Genomic DNA, 19,457 nt, shown 5'->3' on the forward strand with positions numbered 1-19,457 from the left:
GGGTAATTCAACTCGTGCTTCTTCAACTGTCTAGAAGCATAAGCTATTACTCTATCACCCTGCATCAATACACAACCCAATCCCACTCGAGATGCATCACAGAATACTGTGAAGTCCTCATTACTCACAGGCAGAGCTAACACTGGTGCTGTTGTCAATCTCCTCTTGAGCTCCTCAAAGCTCTCTTCACATTGGTCTGACCATATAAACTTCTGGTTCTTCTGAGTCAATTTGGTCATAGGAGCTGCTATCTTTGAGAAGTTCTGAACGAACCTCCTGTAGTAACCTGCCAGTCCCAGAAAGCTTTTAATCTCAGTCACTGTCGTGGGTCTGGGCCAGTTAGCTACAGCCTCTATCTTCTTGGGGTCTACCTCAATACCCTCTGCTGATACCACATGTCCCAAGAAGGCAATGCTCCGTAACCAAAACTCACACTTTGAGAACTTGGCATATAAACCATGCTCTCTCAGTGTCTGCAAAACTATCCTCAGATGCTGGGCATGCTCCTCTGCATCTCTGGAATACACTAAGATATCATCGATAAACACAATGACAAAGTGATCCAGAAACTCACTGAATACCCTGTTCATGAGATCCATAAATGCTGCAGGGGCGTTAGTCAACCCGAACGGCATCACTAAGAACTCATAATGCCCATATCTGGTCCGAAAAGCTGTTTTAGGCACATCTGCCTCTCTGACTCTCAACTGATGATACCCAGATCTCAGATCTATTTTCGAGAAACAACCTGCTCCAGCTAGCTGGTCAAATAGATCATCAATCCGTGGTAAGGGATACCTATTCTTGATAGTGACCTTGTTCAACTGTCTGTAGTCGATACAAAGTCTGAGGGATCCATCCTTCTTTCTGACAAAGAGCACTGGAGCACCCCAAGGTGAGGTACTAGGGCGGATGAAACCCTTATCTACCAAGTCCTGCAACTGTGCTTTCAACTCTGTTAACTCAGCTGGCGCCATCCTGTAGGGAGGTATAGAGATAGGTCTGGTACCTGGCAATAATTCAATTTCAAACCCTATCTCCCTATCAGGTGGTAGTCCTGGCAAATCGTCTGGGAACACATCGAGAAATTCTCGGACTACTGGTACTGTGGCTGGTTCCCTCACCTGACTGTCTAGCTCTCTCACATGAGCTAGAAACCCCTGACAACCCCTCCTAAGCAAACGACGAGCCTGAAGGGCTGAAATCATACCTCTGGGTGTACCTCTCCTGTCTCCTCGGAAGACACACTCTGACCCATCCTGGTCTCTGAGACTCACTAGCTTCTCTCGACAGTCCAATGTAGCACTATATGTAGATAACCAATCCATCCCTAGAATGACATCAAAATCTGTCAAGTCTAGAACCACAAGGTCAGCTGGAAGGCATCTACCCTCTATGAATACTGGACTGAAACGACAGACTGACACTGCCACTGATGGGTCACATCTAGGTCCACTGACCCAGAGAGGATACTCTAACTCAGAACTGATCAAACCCAATCGCTCTATGGCTCTCGAAGCAATAAAGGAATGAGAAGCACCGGGGTCCATCAAAGCATACACATCAGAACACCCAATGATGAGATTACCTGACACCACTGTGTTCGACGTGTTAGCCTCCTCTTGTGTCACTGTGAAAATCCGTGCTGGGGCTACCGGATTTCCACCTCGGGAACCTGCTGCTGAAGTAGAGGCTACCCCTCTCCCTCTACCTCTGCCACTAGTCTGAGGTATGACTGGAGCTACTGGCCGTACAACTGGCTGTACCACACTGCCTGAACTCATCTGCTGGGATGGTATAAAAGTCATCTGCGGACAATCCCGAGCAATATGCCCTTCTTGTCCACATCGAAAACAAGCTGTAGATCCCAACCGACAAACTCCGCCATGTGGTTTTCCGCATCGTCTGCAGACTGAAGCTGTGCCAGAGCTTGAGCCACTACCTATTCCCAGACCTGACTTGACTTTATTCCAGAACCCTTTCCTTGTTCCTCTCGCTCTATCCCATCTCTTACTGCCTGTAGAACCTGAACTGGGGGCCTTAGAACCCGAAGCTTGTGCCTGTGACTGTTTCTGAATATTGGCACTAGCTTCCATTTTTCTGGCTGCGTCTACTATCGTATGGAAACTCTCCTTTTCCGCTGGAAGAATCAAGGAAGCATACCTGGGATGCAGTCTCATAGTATATCTCCTTGCTTTCTTCTGATCAGTATCATAGGCTTGACCCACGTACTGAAGCAGATCCAGGAACTTATCTGTGAATTCATCAACACTCATTTCATCTGTCTGTCGCAACTGTTCAAATTCAATTACTTTCATCTCCCTCGAACTATCAGGAAAAGCCCACCCTGCAAACTCATTGGCGAACTCTCCCCATGACATGCTGTCCATTCTAGGCTCCACATAATTCTTAAACCATTCTCTGGCTTTCTTGCATTTTATTGTGAAACCTGCCATCTCAATGGCTCTCCTATCATCTGCTCCCAATTCACTGGTGATCATCCTAACTGCTCTGAGGTAATCAAATGGATCATCTCCTGTGTTGTATTTAGGAGCATCCAATTTCAAATACTCCGTCATGTGGACTTTACCTCCAGATGAGCTAGGTTCATGTCTGTCAACAGCAGGGGCTACTGGTTCTGGTGGTGGTACTGGGTCATTTGGCTCTAGGTGTGCTGCACTTGGACGGGTAGGGGAAGATGGATACATAGGATATGGTGGATAATAGTGAGGATATGGCATATATGGTATGTATGTAGGATATGGGTCAAAACGAGAGTATTCCGACATACCCTCCATCGGATACTCTGGCTCCTGAAACAAGGATGGATAGCCAAAATCTGAGGCCTGAACACCTCCCTGCGACTCTCCCATACCTTCCTCAAAACTGCCTATACCCATGCTATCATCTCTAGACTGATCAATTTCCATAGCTTCTCTCTCTTCCTCTGATCTACCTCCCCTAGCTGTACCTCTTCTGCTCTCGTCTACAGACCTTCTAGGGTCTATCGACGTACCTTCCCTGCTAGATCTCTGAGACCTTGCCCTTGGCAATGCAGGAGGACGAGCAGCTGGTCTCTCATTCTCTGGTGGGACTCCAGTCAATCGAGCTGACCGACGAGTTCCTCGCATCTTTCCTCTGGAAACACAACATATAACATACCACTTAGCACATAAACATCACATATCACTCATACACATGCAACACTCATGGTATATCATAGCAGATAGGACTCAAGATCCTATCCTAGTGGACATGATTTCCTATTGTGCTTGACCACTTCTAACCTGTCTGAGCCCAACACTGTCTCTATAGGTCCGATCATGTGAACCTAGGGCTCTGATACCAATCTGTAACGACCCCAAAAAGGACCGTCACCGGCGCTAGGATTCAGGTCGGCTTAAGGCCGCCAGAACCCGTAGCAAGCCTGCTATACTCTCTGTGTACCTGTAAACCTCATACATGATCATATATTTGAAAATAAAACTCTTTTCTGAACCAAGGCTTAACCTGTGCATGCACTATCTCTGTACTCTGTACTCATGTACTCTGTACTCTGTATCCCTGACTAGAGCTTGCTCTAGATGGATTTATTATACCTGTTAAGCCTGGTTTTCACATGCAGGAAAACATATATACATATACAGATCATGTACAACACATACATCACTAGGTCAAGCAACAACTATTACATCTCTTTAATATTACATGTCCATTCTAAGCTATTACAGATCTCTTTACTTTTTCTGTACTCTGCTGGACTGTCCCTTCCTATACCCTGTACACTGAATACTGAACCTGCAAAACTGGGGTTAAGGGAGTGGGATGAGCTCTATAGCCCAGTGAGTAGAACAGTAAAACATCTCAGTAAAATATGATCTCATGAAATGCATCATATCACAGACAAGCCACACCAAGAGTAAACCTGTCACCACATAGTCCCAGTAACTCTGTGCCAGGGCGTAGAATCGAGCACCTGGTCTTCCTGTCATATATGTATATGTGTATATAACACCTGTGAACTTACCATTGCCAGGGCGTAGTCAAAGGCTCCTGGACTTTGCTATATACCTGCCAGGGCGTAGTCAAAGGCTCCTGGTCTTTGCTATACGTGCCAGGGCGTAGTCAAAGGCTCCTGGTCTTCCTGTCTGGGACTATTGGATCATTCAGCATTTACTCACATCATCAAATAACAATGCAATGCAACATTTTCGTGAATACTAATGCAATCAACCTATGGCATAAACATGATGCATGAGATATGCTAAAAGCAGTTTGTGATTCAATTAAAAGTCATAAGTTTAGTTCCACTCACCTCTGGCTATCTGGACTGACTGACTCTGCAGGCTCTGAAACTCTGGAGCAGTACTCACTGCTGCTCTCTCTGGTTCCTCTGGTCTGTACCTATACAGATGGACTCAAATGAGGGACCAAACTAACTTATCAATACCTCTATTAAACTCTCCAAGAATCCCCTGAAACTCACTTAACTATCCATGCAAAGCATGCAAAAGAAAGCTGGACAGGACACTTTCGGCGGCAGGTTCGGCGGCCGAATGTCCTCTCCAGAGACGAAACTCAAGCACCTTCGGCGGCACCTTCGGCGGCCGAATCCCCCAAACAGAGCCGAACATGCAAAAACACTCGGGGGCAAGCTGTGGCAGCCTACGCTACCATGCAAGAGGTTCGGCGGCCGAATGAACTTTCGGCTGCCGAACCTGAGTTCATCCCGAACTCAGCTTCAACGGCAAAACATCTCCTCCTTCCCTTCAAGCTCTCCATACATGCATATACCAACTTCTCAACACACATATACATAAGTATATGATCACAGGGGTCCAAAACTATCTAATAACCCCAATCAACAAAACAAACATAACATATAAACATGTATACATGCATAACTCATCAAACCTATCATTAAGAACCTAAACATGCCTTTCCTTCCATACATCCCCCTAAAACCTTCAGAAAACATATTCAAGAACATCACTTACCTCCTGTAGTAAGAAGCTACACACTCTAAAATGGATCACCTCCTCTCACACTCTCAAACTCTCAAACGCGTAACTTTTGTTTCTCTCAACTCTCAACACCTTTGCAAGCACCTCAAGCTTCTGTATGATCACCCAAAACATGTACAGGTGAGTCATAGAGACGTGGCCATTCCATGGCAAGAATCTGAGGCCAACACTTGTCAAAAACCATGACTCAGCTCACCAGCCAACTCATTGTCGGCTGCCCAATCACATGCAAGACCATGCAACATTCGGGGGCCGAACTTCCCTTCGGAAGCCAAACACTTTCGGCGGCCGAACTTACTTTCGGCGGCCGAACTTGGCTCAACTGCCTTAGGTCATTGCAACTCAAAACTCACTTCCCTTAACCTTCAAACATTTAAACACATCATAACACCTAGTAAAACATAAATCCTACCCTTTTTAGAATTCCGACACCCCGGATTTCACCAGACAACAGGAATTCTGGTGCCGGATTCTAGTCGGGTATTACAATCTCGGTTCCTCAGGTCCGATCCTACACAGGTGGACTCAAATGAGGGACTAAACATACTCTAATAGGACTCTAAACATCTCCCTAAAAACCCCCTAAAATATCATAAAACAATCATAGAAATCATGCAAAAGAAGGCTGAACAGAGCACTTTCGGAGGCAGGTTCGGCGGCCGAAAGTCCCTCTAGAGCCGAAACTCAGCCACTTTCGGCGGCACCTTCGGCGGTCGAAAGTGGTTCCAAAGCCAAAACTCATGCATATTCGGCGGCACCTTCGGCGGCCGAAACTCCCCTTCAGAGCTGAAAGTCCAACTTTCGGGGGCAGGGTTCGGCAGCCAAAACAAGCCACCACAGGCAGGTTCGGCGGCCGAAAGTGCCTTCGGCTGTCAAACCTGAGTTCTTCCAGAAGTGGCAGAACTCAGCCCTTACATGCACAAAAGCCTTCCAAACTTTCCAAACTCAACTACAACACTCACAAGCATGCATAAACATGTACATAAACATATAGGGGTCTCAAACTAGCCTAAACCCCAACAAACATCACATTAAACATGCATAACAACACACAATACCTCATAACTCACATAACCCTAACATTTTTACTTCTAGCTTAAACATGCATCTCTACCCCAAAATCCTTCATAAAACTTACTTAAAACATTGCAAAAGATGAGGATCTACACTTACCTCTTGAAGATCGAGGGTTGGTGCGACCCAAACCTGGAGATGTGGAGAAAGAGAGCTCCAAAGGCCTTCAAGCTCCAAAATCTTGCTCTAAGCTTAAAACTCTTCAAAACAAGGATAAAACTCATGAAAACTTGAGGGAGTTGAAGAAAAAGCATGAAAACAACCAAAGGAGAGCATGAACTCACCTATGCCAGAAAAGAGAGAGAAAACTCGCCCATTTTTCGGACAAAGGGCCTTTTATAGGTGGCCGGCCAAACCTCCTTCGGCGGCCAAAGTTGCTTCCGAAACTTCACCACGTTCGGCGGCCGAACTTGGGGTTCGGCGGCCGAAAGAAAGCCACTTTCGGAAGCCTAACGTGCCTCCTAAATTGCCCCATGTTCGGCGACAAAACTTGAGGTTCGGCGGCCGAACCTGGGTTCTTCCCTCCTTGGTTTTTTCTTTCAAAACTCAAATCCTTTCTAATCAAAATCATAAAAACATGTAAAAACATTCTAAAAAACCTTTACTTTACCCTTCTAGAGAGCTCCGACATCCAAGATTCCACCGGACGGTAGGAATGCCGATGCCTGAGTCTAGCCGGGTATTACAGGACCCATTATTCACTGGTCCAGCTCCCGCTCTCCTTGGCACTTGGGCTACCGGATTGGGCTGAGGCCTCTGTCCCTTCGGCTTCTTCACGAAGTTCTTGAGGTGCCCTCTTTTTATCAGCCTCTCGATCTCTGTGATCAACTGGAAGCAGTTATTGGTGTCGTGGCCGTGCGTACGATCGTACTGACAATATTTGTCAGGATCTCGCTGGTTTGCTTCCGTTTTCATAGGCCTGGGCCATTGGAGGAACTCCTTGTCCTGGACGGCCATGAGCACTTCGGCTCTAGAGGCATTGAGTGGGGTCGGCTTCTCTGGAACCCACAGAGGGAGTGGCCTCTGTTCTGAGACCCGAGGAGGGAGAGGTCTTTGGTCCCTTCGCTCCCAGGGTTGTCTATAGGGCTCAGGCCTCTTGCCATGCTTTTTCTCGTGCCTCTCCGGCCTCCCTTCCTCCGGTGCTTTCCGCTTATCTGTCGGTCCCCTGGTGAACCTGCTTGTCACCAAGGCATCATCCTGCCTTATGTATTTTTCAGCCCGCTTCATCAACTCGGCCAGTGAGGTCGGAGGCTTCCTGCTCAATGAGCCAAAGAACTCGGTAGAGGTCGTCCCCTTCTGTATGGCCTCCACCGCCCTTCCCTCATCGAGCTCAGGAATCTGCAGGGCCTCCGTATTAAAGCGAGCGACGTACTCCCTGAGCGATTCGTCTCTCCTCTGCCTGATCGTCTCCAGGTAGCTCGTCTTTCCATCTGCAGGCACCCCGGCGATAAACCGGCTGATGAAGCGAGTGGCCAGATCTCCAAAGCTGCTGATACTCCCGGCCTCAAGGTTATTAAACCACGCCCGTGCTGGCCCCGAGAGCGTTGTTGGGAATACCTTGCACATCAAGGCATCTGACAAAGTCTGTAGCTCTATGAAGGACTTGTAGTTCAAGACGTGCTCCCGGGGGTTCCCAGCTCCATTATATGCGGCCATGGGTGGCATCGTAAATTTCTTTGGGACGGTCTCCTGCTGCACCCACTTTGAGAAGGGTGAAGAGGTAGGTAGAAGAGTTTGGCTGGGGTCCTTCGCCCCTAACTCAGCCAAAAGCTGCTCTCTCATCTTTTGCAGCTTTTGGTCTACACTCTCCGCTTCCTGCCTAGGTTTCTTCTCCTGGCGACACTCCTCCTCCTATGTCTTGCGCCCCATCCTTCCAGTTGTTCCGGCGGAATAACTATCGACTTCATCATTCTCGATCAACTCCCTCGCCCTCCTTCCGTGAACCCTTGCTTCTGGCTCTACTTCTCCGCCAGCTCTCCTGCTTCTCTCTCCTGTTTCTCGACTGGTTGTTTGAGGGGGATTGAGGGTAGGTTGGCGAGGTTCATTGGTTCTAGGTTCTTCTATCACTGGCGACACATTCACCGGGGTGTTAAGGCCCCTTTGTTGCATCATCTGCCCCAACCAGTGAGCGGTATTTTGTAGTTGGAGGGTCATGGTTTGAAGGTCCTGGTTAGATAGAGCGACTCCCGGCACGTTCCCTGCCAAGCTTGGCGAGGGGTTGAAAGGGATTGGTGTTTGGTTGTTTGGTGTTGTGGGACTGGAAAAGGAGAACTGCTGCCCCTCTTGGGCAGAGCTCAGGTCATTTGGAGTGACGTTGTTTTCGTTGTGGTTAGCCATTGTGAATCTCAGTGGGTTTTGTAAGAGTGGAACTTTCGGTGATGAGAAGATCTCCTTTGTTCCCACAAACGACGCCAATTGATGATCTAAGATCCAGAAAAATAGAGTTTTACAAGGGTTCTGTATGCTTGAGAAAAAAAACTTAGACCTAGAGGGGAGTATCTCCCCTTTTATCTGTTTCCTCCGTCTGCTAATGTCGTATAACAAACTGGCTATCACTGGGCCACCTGTCCCTGCCACGTTGATACGGACGTACGAGGAAATTAGATCTCTGCCCCATGCGTAACGGCCCCTGATTCTCCCCGGGCACGCATGCGGAGGGACAAATGGGCTGAATTCCTTCCTGGTTCCGAGTTGGGCCGGAAGATAAGGTTAAGATTAGGCCTAGAGGGGATCTGTTCATTAGGCCAAAAGAGCTCGGCCGGCCTGATTGAAGAATCTGACTGGAGCCCGGTCTTTAAGCTGAGCGGGCTGGACCTGGCTCTTGGAGGAGACTTAGAAACCTTCAGATTATGGGCTGTCCTAATGGGCCTGGCCTTAGATCGAGGTGAAGAAATCTAGCGGTCATCAGTTCTCATTTATTAGTTATTGACCTATTAAATGAAATTTCAAATCTCATTTGCTAATTTTATTCCACCTTGCACAAAGATTTCATGATCAATACTAGTAAAGAACAAATGGAACATTCTCTAATTTAATATAGGGTTATGAATCCTGTCTCAATCATATAAATATCTTTATATAATTTCTAATATATCCAATTCATCCCCATTTGTTACTTATGAATCAAATAATGTGTAAAATTAATCAAATACAAAAGTCCCTATATAAAATTAGTTATTGCTTTGAAGTTAAAGGACCACTTACACAACCATCATTGAGTAATCCATAGACACGGGTTATTTTCCATATGAATTTCTCAGACGAGTCAGTTTAGTGTACTTACTCATAAAATAAGTACTTACGTGTTAGTTCTAAATATCTGAGATCAGTTGCTTCCTTTAAAAGGAAAAAACATAATATGTACTACTCTCAATAACTTTAATCATTATCCAATCATAATAAAAATATTGATAAAAAACATTTAGAGACATTACTTAAATACAATTTGAATCTCACAATTCTAACTACATTATAATTTTATTTGCATAGTAATATAGTTTTATAAACTTCATCTTTACTCAAAATTTTATTAAATTAAATTCAATTAAATTAATACTAAAGATAAATAACTGCCTTGATAAAATTATATTTAAAATATATAAATAATAATATCTAATTACAACCAACAAATTGACTGTCTGCATTCCAAAGGAAAAACTGATGTGAATTCCAATAAACTATAAAGTGAAATATATATGATATGATATATTAACATTATGATATGGTTTGATAATTTATAAGTTTTTATACTTTTTCTATATTTTTTAAAATAAAATATAACATTCATTATATATATATGTGAAGCATAAATATTTCATACTACAAAAATTTTGCACAATAAATTTTTATATAATTAATTTTATCTTTTATTTTTAATGGAAGATGAGGTGAGACTCTAGTATAAACAGGGGTGAGCATTCAGTTGGTTCGGTCGGAAGAACAAGAGTTTTTGGGAGACTGAGGAAATTCAAATTTTGAAACAGTGAAGTGGAGAAGTGACGTTTTAAGAAAAACTGTCATTGGGGCGCACGGTCATAATGAGTTCTCGATATTTACCCCCTCATCATTCATGTAATAATTGATGAGAAGGTAAAGGGGCAATTGATGACAGCTGGGTTTCACCACCCCATTACGAGGTCGGGCTCATGATGACATCACTAATCCGAGGGTCGTTAAGCCTCTTAAATGGGCCGGCCCAAACCATTCGGCCTTAAGACCAGACCTTTCCTGAGCCTCATTCTCTTCAAATCCAGCCCGGTCATGAGGAGGAGGAATAACCAACCCATTTGCCTAGCAGGTCTATCCACATGTGCGCCAGGAGGGAATTAAATGGCCGTTCAACATGGAACAGACATCTGACATTTTAGCACGTACGTATTCGTATGGCAGAGACTGGTGGCCCAATAATGGCGAGGCCTTTAGACATCACTAGCAGACAAAAGAAAAGAATAAAAGGAGGAGAACACCCTCTCCTCAGGACAAGCTTACAAAACCATTGTAAAACCCTATTTTCTAGATCTCAAATCATCAATTGGCGTCGTCTGTGGGAACGAAGGAGATCTTTTCATCGCCGAGTTCCATTCTCAAAAAACACCCACTGAGATCCACAATGGCCAATCATAACAAAAACAATATTCCTAATACCCCCAATGACCTGAGCTCTACCCAGGAGGGGCAACAGTTCTCTTTCTCTAGCCCCACAACCCCCAACAACCAACCACCAACCCCTTTTAATCCCTCGCCGAGCTTGGCGGGTAATGTGTCCATAGCTACCTTATCTAACTAGGACCTACAAGCCATGGCCATCCATTTACAAAACACTGTCCACTGGCTGGGGCAGATAATGCAACAGAGGGGCCTCAGTACCCCAGTGAACGTGTTGCCTATGGTAGAAGAGTCCCGAACCAACAAACCCCAGCCTACCTTAAACCATCTTCAAACAAACAGCAAAGAAACCGGAGAAAGAGGCAGAAGAGCCGGTGAAGAAGAAGAACCGAAAGCTAGAGTTCATGGAAGAAGGGTGAGGGAGTTGATAGAAAATGACGAGGCAGACAATTACTCTGCTAGAACAACCAGGAGAACGGAGGATGATGAATGGAAAGAGGAATGTCGCTGGGGAAGAGACCTAGGCAAGAAGAAGAGAATGTAGATCAAAAGCTGCAGAAGATGAGAGAACAGCTCCTGGTCGAGTTGGGAGCAAAAGATCATAGTCAGACCCTCTTGCCTGCATCCTCGCCCTTCTCAAGATGGCATGTCCTTAACTACAAGACCTTCATGGAGCTATAGACCCTATCGAATGCCTTGATGTGCAAGGTATTCCCTACGACACTCACGAGGCCAGCACGAGCGTGGTTCAACAGCCTGGAAGCCAGAAGTATCAGGAGCTTTGGAGATTTAGCCAACGTCTTCATTAGTCGGTTCATAGCCGGAGTGCTAGCTGACAGGAAAACCAGCTATTTGGAGACAGTCAGGTAGAGAAGAAATGAATCGTTAAGGGAGTATGTAGCCCGTTTCAATACGGAGGCCCTGCAGATTCCCGTGCTGGATGAAAGCAGAGCAGTGGAAGCCGTGCAGAAAGGGACGACCTCCCCAGAGTTTTTTGGCTCGTTAATTAGAAAGGCCCCCACCTTGCTGGCAGAACTGATGAAGAGGGCGGAAAAGTACATAAGGCAGGATGATGCCTTAATGACAAGCAGATTCGCCAAGGAAGTGGCAGACAGGGGGAAAGCTCCAGAGGAAAGGAGGACGGAAAGGCACGAAAAAAGGCAAAATAAAAGGCCTGAGGCGTACAGACAATCTTGGGACCGAAGGGACCAAAGACCACTTCCCCCTCGAATTCCAGACCAAAGATCATTTCCTCCACGAGTTCCAGAGACTCTGACCCCTCTCAACGCCTCCCGAGTCGAAGTACTCATGGCAGTCTAAAACAAAGAATTCCTCCAATGGTCGAAACCAATGAGGGCTGAAGCAAGCCAGCGAGATCCTGACAAATACTGCCAGTACCATTGTACATGTAATAAATACTGAGGAAGTAAATGGGCAATCTGAGGAAAATCTAATGACACGAAGCAGATAAAACCTCAGCTCCAGTCTCTGTCAAGACAGAACTAAAGGTAGAAAGACGAGTCCTGCTCATCATCGAGACAGGTACATGATCTGATTTACTATTACTCAGCAAAGGTTGTGCGCCCGAGCTCACATTAATAAAGTAACAAGACAGAACTCACGAGGGCAGCTAGCCCAGCTCGGAAAGAGCTTACGGATGAGAATGCCTGGTGAGATTAGAAAAGTTTATAAGTTAGAGACTAAGTCCCTGGTTAAAATTTTCAGCCTTGATTAGCTGAGAGAAAAGGAATGAAAAATGATGTAGTCAATTCCTTACAAAGTTTATTAAGCACAACGTAAGTCTTTCTTGTCAAAACTTTAAAAGTTAGACAAGTTAGACTGTTTAACAGAAAAAGTAGTCCAAGTAAAAGAAATTAAAATTTCATTAGAGAAAAAAGATATTACAACCTATTTATCTGATGAGGTCAAAGGAAAAATAGTCCTTAAGGGACTTACATTTCTAAGAATGTCATCGCCTACACTATCTTTATTTACATTTGCATCTGAAGGAGATCTACCACCCTCCAATTCAGATCTCCCAACGCCAACAACAGGCGCATTCTCCAGCCCTGGGCCGGGGTCACCCCCTTCAGGCTCGGGGTCGTCTCCTTCAGTTTCGAGGTCCTCCATATCTGCCCCGTCCAGCTCGAATTCTTCCTCAGAAGACCCAGCTGTAGTGCGAGAGGTTCCTCTAGGCAAGGGGAAATCATCTTCCCCATATAGCACATTCTCACCATCAGAATCCACTTCGGCAACTCGAAGTTCTGCCAGAGGAGTATTAGGAGCATGTCTGGCTTCTCTTAAACCCCGATTGTAGCCAGTCCAGAACATGCGAAAGGCTTTCTGCCAAATAGCAGTCTTCATCTCTGTAGAGGCTTTATACTCCGCAAGTCGTGACTCACAGGCATCAACTATAACTGCCTTCAGCTCAGGGGAATCCTTATAGTCTTGGAGGTGAGCTTCACAGGCCTGCTCAATCTTTCTTTTTAGCTCATCCGACTCCTGATACTCCACCAGACGCTTCTCGCACTCCAGCTGGATCTTGCCCTCAGCATGTCTGGCTACCTCGAGCAGGGCCGAACATTTACGTTCTAAAGTCCTAACCTCATGGCTAAGCTGTTGATTACGAAGTTTGGACTCCTCCGCCGATGAAGCCAGATTTCTGATACGTTCAGAACTCGTGCTTAGCTCCTGCTTAAGGACCTCCACCCGAGCTAAGGCCATCTCTTTTTGGATATCCACCTTACCCAGGTGAACTTGAAGTCTTTCTGAATCAACCTTCAGGGCCTCATACTGGCGCTGGACCTCATCTTTCTGGCTTATAGCCTCATCCCTCTCACGAAGGACCCCCACCATGGAGGACAACTGCTTCAAAACCCCCTCGCAGCGGACCTCAGCAGCAGCTGCCCTCTCGTCTGATTCCTTTAAAATTTCCCGGGTGTGAGACAACTCTGCTTCCAGGGATTTAGCATGTTCATGCGCCTCGGCTGTTCTCACATCAGCCCTTTTGAGAGCCTCCAAGGCTGTATGTAACTCGAGTTGGAGAGACTCGGAGTGCTCTCGAGCAGCTGTGAGATTGCCTATAGCATCACCAGTAGCAGATAAGTTCTCTTCCAGGCGCCCCTCTTCAATTCGGCGATTCACAGATTCCCGAAGAGAATGGTCGCGAGCATCTACCTCCATGAAGAGGCCCGTCACCTAGTACAAAAGAACAACCATCAAAAGAAAGAAATAAAGAGAACCAAAAGAGAAACAGAAAGACAATTTACCATCAGAAGCATCTCCCTAATTATATCCCCGAGCTCCTCTCGAGATCGAGATCGGAACGATGCTTGTTCCCTAGTAGAACTGGCTAGAAGACCAGTGAGAGCAAGCAGGCGTTGATCTGAGGCCTCCGTAATTCCACCAAACATACGTTCTCTAAGGATTTCGGCGACTACACTAGCCGGAGACTGATGGGTGATGTCCTTCGCGTTCAGAATGTCGTTGTCAGGAGCAGACAACAGAGGTACAACGGGAACATCTTTTTCTTTCCCAATAGGAGGGAAGGCTGGAGATGATCCTTTGGAAGCCCTGTGCTTCTTCCAAGCAGGAGCTGGGGCAAATGTTTCAGGAGAAGAGGGACGCTTATCCCCGGTCTTTGCTATGACGCCCCCAGACCCAGATCCAATCCCCACTGGGGCAGGGGCATCTCTGGTAGGAGCCTCCGGGACACTGTCCTCAACAAGAATGACCTCCATTCCCATCCCAGGAGCCTCCTCTTCAATAATGGGGGACTCAAGTCTTCCCCTTGGCGCCTCCTCAAAAGGAAGAGCAGGATCCGACTTTGTCTGTTCAATGTCCCCTGCCTGCTTCACAACAACTAGAGAAGTTTCCTGCGCATCCTCCGTAGAACCCTGATCAGACTTAGACTCCTGAACAGGTTTCAGAGTAGAGGCCGACCTGCCATGGCCAGACGGCCGAGAGGATCTGGCACCACGAGAGCTCAGCTTAGGAGCTCTAGAGGAAGCTCTGGCAAGAGGTCGGCTAATCTTCCTAGAAGACACAATCTGAGCCACCTCTTCAGTGACCTCAGACACGCGACGCCCAGCCCGAAGGGCATCTAGAGCGGCGTTCATGCTTTCCCGAGACAGAACTAAGTTTTTTGGGGGCTTGACCTGGTCCATCTTAACGTCGGAAGCTGCCAAAAAACACAAAACTAGAAAAAATTAGTGTACTTTCTAATATCACTTACAAGGAAAAAGCAGAATTGTTAAACAAGGCACTATACCCGTGTCTCGGATATCCCTAAGGTTAGACACGAACATACACTTCTCGACGTCATACTTCTTGTCAACAGAAGTCAGTCGAAGATACCCTACCTGCTCGGTAAGGCTTAGTTGGGGCAGGTCGTTACAACCTAGGGGGACATTCTCCCAGCCTAATCTCACTCCTCACGATAAGTCGGTCTCTTTTCTCAGCTCTGCCACAAGGAAACGCTCTACCCATCCCTTTATTGAGTCCTTGTAGCCCGTGAAAAGAGATAATCCACTACGGGGAGAAAAATAGTAAAAATTCTGAACCGATCTAACGAGGCGGAAGAAAGTGGCGAATAGACACGCCGTGGGTGTAAAACCCCAACTCAAGCAGATAGATTCAAAACAACACATGAACAAAATGGAATTTGGGGACAACATTCGAGGGGTTATCCCAAAGTATTGGAAAACCTCGATGAAGAAAGGGGTAAAAGGGAAAGTCAGACCGAAGTCCCTCTGCTTAAGGAAGAAGACTATGCAACGACCCCTTTGGGGATCTATCAAACCAGGAGGGGAAGGGTTTGCAAGAACTATCCTTTCATTTCGGAGAGGAGCTCGAATAAGGTAAAGCGGAGTGTCTAAATACCCCCAAGAAATATACTTAGTTATGGAAGAAGGAGTAATGTGCGACTCGAGGTTAGCAACATCGGGAAGCTTAGAACCCTCCATGGAGGAATAAGAGAGCGTACCTGAAATGCAATGAGGTTGAAAAAGCAGAAGAAATCAAAGGAAAACAGAGAGCAGAAGAGAACAAGTTTCCTCAGAAGGCAGAGAGAATTCGCAATGAAAGGCAATAATGAGACGAAGAGTTACTCTGGACGGTTTTGTCTTGGAGCGGCGCGGTCATTATTACTCTCGAAGTTTACCCCCTCATCAGTTGGGCAATAACTGCCAAGAAGGTAAAGGGGCAATTGAGGACCGCTAGACTTCCCCACCCCTGTCAAGGGTCAGGCCCACACGCTATCTGCATAAAACAAACCCAACTCGTCCAGACCTTAAGACCGGGCTCCACCTGGATCTCTCACCCAGGACGGCTCGACAAGTAAGATCTACCTCATCACCACTCATACGATAAATACTGAAGAGGCAAAAGGGCACGTCGTGGAAAGATCCAAGGACGCAAGCAGATGGAAGCATGATAAAGACCAGACCTGCTCATCACCTAAAAAGGTACATGATCTGACTTATCATTATTAAGCAAAGGCTATGAGCCCGAAGTGGTAATAACGAAGTGAGGAGGACGTCGTGGAATCATACAAACCTGTGGGTCAAGACCTCAACTCACTGGTTAAAAACGGAGCTCACGGGTACGGTTAGTCCAGCTCGGAAAGAGTAAACCAAAAGCTCAGTTGGTTAGATGAACTCTAGTTCCGATTGGCTAGGAGGCGAGGAGGAAAAAATGATACAGCGGATCCCTCAGGAAAAATTACGAAGCACGCAGTCTAAATACTTCACTCATGATAAGGAAAGAACAGCTTGAGTATGAACGAAAAATAAAAATTTCATTAAAAGAAAAATACATTACAGCATGTTACAAATACCTACATTACAGGATAAAAAGCTATCCCTAAAGGATTTACATGCCCGGATACATCATCATCTACGTTTACATCACTATCACCTACCCCACCATCTTAGCTTTCGATTCAGAAGAACTCTCATAGTTCGAAAGACGAGCTTCGCAGGCCGGCTGAGCTCTGTCTCGTTATTATAGGGGAACTGAACAAGTTGATCCCCATAAGCATCTCTCACTGTTCCGTCATAGGCAGGCTTCCTGCCGCCCAAGTGTGATGCACGATACACTCGAGCAAGCCGAGGAAAACCGGCGAGGCATTCTGAAGAGCAATGGAACAAGTGAATGTTGCAAACCTACACACATACTATGTTGGACTAATTTTAGCAGATTACCCCTGCTTCCTGATTTAAACGAAGACCTTGATGAATTGTCCTTACTTATATACTTGTAAGCTAAACTTTCAATATCACGAAGCACATGTTGGAAAGCATCGCCAGAAGGCGGGGCAAGCTTCGCTCCCATCGATCTGCAGTCCCCGATTGATCTCGAAGTCCGAGAGGACCCAAGAGCTCGAACAGTTCGAGCAGCCAAGACCGACTTGCCACTGCTATACGGCCTTGAAAATTCGGAACCTCGAGAGCTCGGCATTGAAGCTCGGGCAGGAATAGGGGAAGGAGGCCATCCGGATGACCTGGAAGATATGATTTCGGCAACTTGTCGAGTGACCTCCCCAGCCAATCGCCCCACTAGGAGGATGCCCGAAGCAACGTTCAAGCTCCCCATGGGCAGCGTAAGAATCTTAGGGGGCTTAATCCGCTTCATCTTCATCCCAAAGGCTGCAAAAATCACAAAAGCAAGGTTAAAACAGACCCATGAGAAACAGAGCAGATTCGAAAGAAAACATAAGGAGAGTGAAACCAGGGGCCAGCGTTCGAGAAACAATCCCGAAATGTAGAAAAACCCCGTTGAAAGAAGGAGATAAGGGAAGGGTAAACCATACCTCTTTCGCATGACAAAGAAAACTAAACTTGCATCTTTCGGGAGATCGATTGAACCAGAGGAAGGAGGATCGAAAAAAGAGATCCCGTTGTCCCGATAAGGAGCCCAAGGATGAGAAGGAGGTGTCATTAATATACAGCCAGATGCTGAGATTTCAATGTAAGACAGGGCGACATTATACTCTAGGTTAGCGGCATCAGAATCCTTAAAGGCTATTCACAAGAGAGGAAAGAAAGCGTATCAGGAAGATAAAGGCAGGAAAGTGAAGATAGCAATGTGCACAAAGAGCAGAGGAAAGCTAGAAATAGAAAAAAGACGGAGAAGATTTAAAGCTACAAGTGACAATAAGATGAAAGGGCATTATGGAGCAAGCTGAATTCAAACAGGCGCGGTCATAATGATTCTTGGTGTTTACCCCCTCGACAGTTGGGGCAATAACTGTCGAGAAGGTAAAGGGACAATTGATGACCGCTGGGTTTCTCCATCCCGGTCAAGGGCCAAGCCCGCGGTAAGGGCTCACCATCCGAAAGCCCACACATCCCCTGCACTGACAGGTCAGGCCCATTCGATCCTCGATACTAGGCCCCCTCTGAATTTCTCAACCATGTCGGCCCAGCCTTCATTGCTCCTCGGGCCGACCCCCTTTGGGCCCAGTTTTGTTCCTATCTTCCGGCCCATCCCGGAACCAGGAGGAAGATTCATCCACCTGCCTTATGGGCCCATCTACACACGCACAGGGAGAATCAAAGGCCGTTACGCATGGAGCAGAGATCTGATTCCCTCGTACGTCCGTATCAACGTAGCAGGGATAGGTGGACCAATGATATACGTTCTATTAGCACGTCACTAGCAGACAAAAGGAAACATATAAGAGGAGAAATACTCTCCTCTATGTCTAAGCTTTTTCGATTTTACAGAACCCATTGTAAATTCTATTTTCTGGATCTCAGATCATCAATTCGGTTCAGAAGTTGATGACTAAATTAGTATGTTTAAGTATAATATATATAATAAAATATGTTTTTGTAATAACATAATATGTATTATTCTCAACAGTTCTAATCATTGTCCAATCATAATAAAAATATTGATAAAAAATATTTAGAGACATTACTTAAATACAATTTGAATATCACAATTATAACCACATTATAATTTTATTTGCATAGTAATATAGTTTTATAAATTTAATCTTTACTCGAAATTTAATTAAATTAAATTCAATTAAATTAATATTAAAAATAAATAATTGCCTTGATAAAATTATATTTAAAATATATAAATAATAATATCTAATTACAACCAACAAAAACTCTCTGCATTCCAAAGGAAAAACTGATGTGAATTCTAATAAACTATAAAATGAAATATATATAATATGATATATTAACATTATGATATGGTTTGATAATTTATAAGTTTTTATACTTTTTCTATATTTTTTAAAATAAAATATAACATTCATTATATATATATGTGAAGCATAAATATTTCATACTACAAAAATTTTGCACAATAAATTTTTATATAATTAATTTTATATGAGGTGAGAGTCTAATATAAATAGAGTGAGCATTCGGTCGGTTTGATTTAAAATCAAACCGAACCGAATAAATCAAAAATCAAAATTTTAGTATTTTTAAAATCGAATCGAACTGATTTTGGTCAGAAATCAAATCGAACCGAATTGGTCTGATTCGGTTCGATTCAGTTCGGTTTGGTTGATTTTATTTTTAATAAATTTTTAATTTTTTACACTTTATTTTTAATATTTTAAAATTTAATTAAAATATTTTAATTTTAATATAATTTAATTTCTCTATATTATGGAAAATAACATATTATTATCACTAATCGGTTCAGTTCTTTTTTTATTTTTTTCTGATCAAAATCGAATCGAACTGAAATAATTAAAATTTTTAAAATTAAAAATCGAACCGAATT

The sequence above is a fragment of the Manihot esculenta genome, chromosome 18, assembly GCF_001659605.2.
Source record: "Manihot esculenta cultivar AM560-2 chromosome 18, M.esculenta_v8, whole genome shotgun sequence".
Taxonomy (NCBI): Eukaryota; Viridiplantae; Streptophyta; class Magnoliopsida; order Malpighiales; family Euphorbiaceae; genus Manihot; species Manihot esculenta.